This window comes from Aotus nancymaae, unplaced genomic scaffold (genome assembly GCF_030222135.1).
Source record: "Aotus nancymaae isolate 86718 unplaced genomic scaffold, 86718_ANA_hifiasm-v0.15.2.pri h1tg000032l_0, whole genome shotgun sequence".
Taxonomy (NCBI): Eukaryota; Metazoa; Chordata; class Mammalia; order Primates; family Aotidae; genus Aotus; species Aotus nancymaae.
The window spans coordinates 20,457,942-20,458,800 of record NW_026988445.1 but is presented as its reverse complement, the minus strand read 5'-3'; positions in this window follow the sequence as shown (position 1 = coordinate 20,458,800).

Below are 859 nucleotides of genomic sequence, written 5' to 3'. Positions count from 1 at the left end.
TCATGTGTCGAGTTGTATAATTTTTTACGGATGGTATATACGAAATGTGGAGACCTCCGCATTCTCAGTTTATTCACATTGTAATACTACCTTTACCTTTGAAGGGTTTGTCTTTTTTTTGAGACAGAGTTGTGCTCTTGTTGCCCAGGCTGGAGTGCAGTGGTGCGATCTCAGGTCACAGCAACCTCCACCTCCCAGGTTCAAGCGCTTCTCCTGCCTCAGCCTGCTGAGAGTAGCTGGGATTACAGGCACCTGCCACCATACCCAGCTAATTTTTTGTATTTTTAGTAGAGACAGGGTTTTACCATGTTGGCCAGGCTGGTCCGGAACTCCTGACGTCAGGTGATCCACCTGCCTTGGCCCCCCAAGGTGCTGGGATTGCAGGCGTGAGCCACCACATCTGGGCCTTCCTTTTCTTTCTCGTGCCTGTTAAACCTCTGCTCTTATACTCCACATGTGCCTGTGTCCTTGATTTCCTTGGCATGAGGAAACGAACCTTGGGTATTGCCCCAAATGACATCACTTCAGTATCTCACTTTGTTGCCCAGGCTGGTCTCAAATTGCTGGACTCAAGCGATCCTCCCAGTGTGCCAGGATTATAGGAATGAATAACCAGTCAATTCTAATGGGTTAGAGCTCTCAGGAGCTGGGGACAAAGGCCAGCCAAATCCTTTATTACACAACCTGCTGTCACTAGAAAAGGGTCTGGATCCAGACCTCAACAGAGGGTTCTTGCATCTTGCCTAAGAAAGAATTTGGGCCAGTCCACAGAGTAAAGTGAAAACAAGTTTATTAAAAAAAAAAGTAAAGAAAGCTGGGCATGGTGGCTCACACCTGTAATCCCAACACTTTGGGAGGT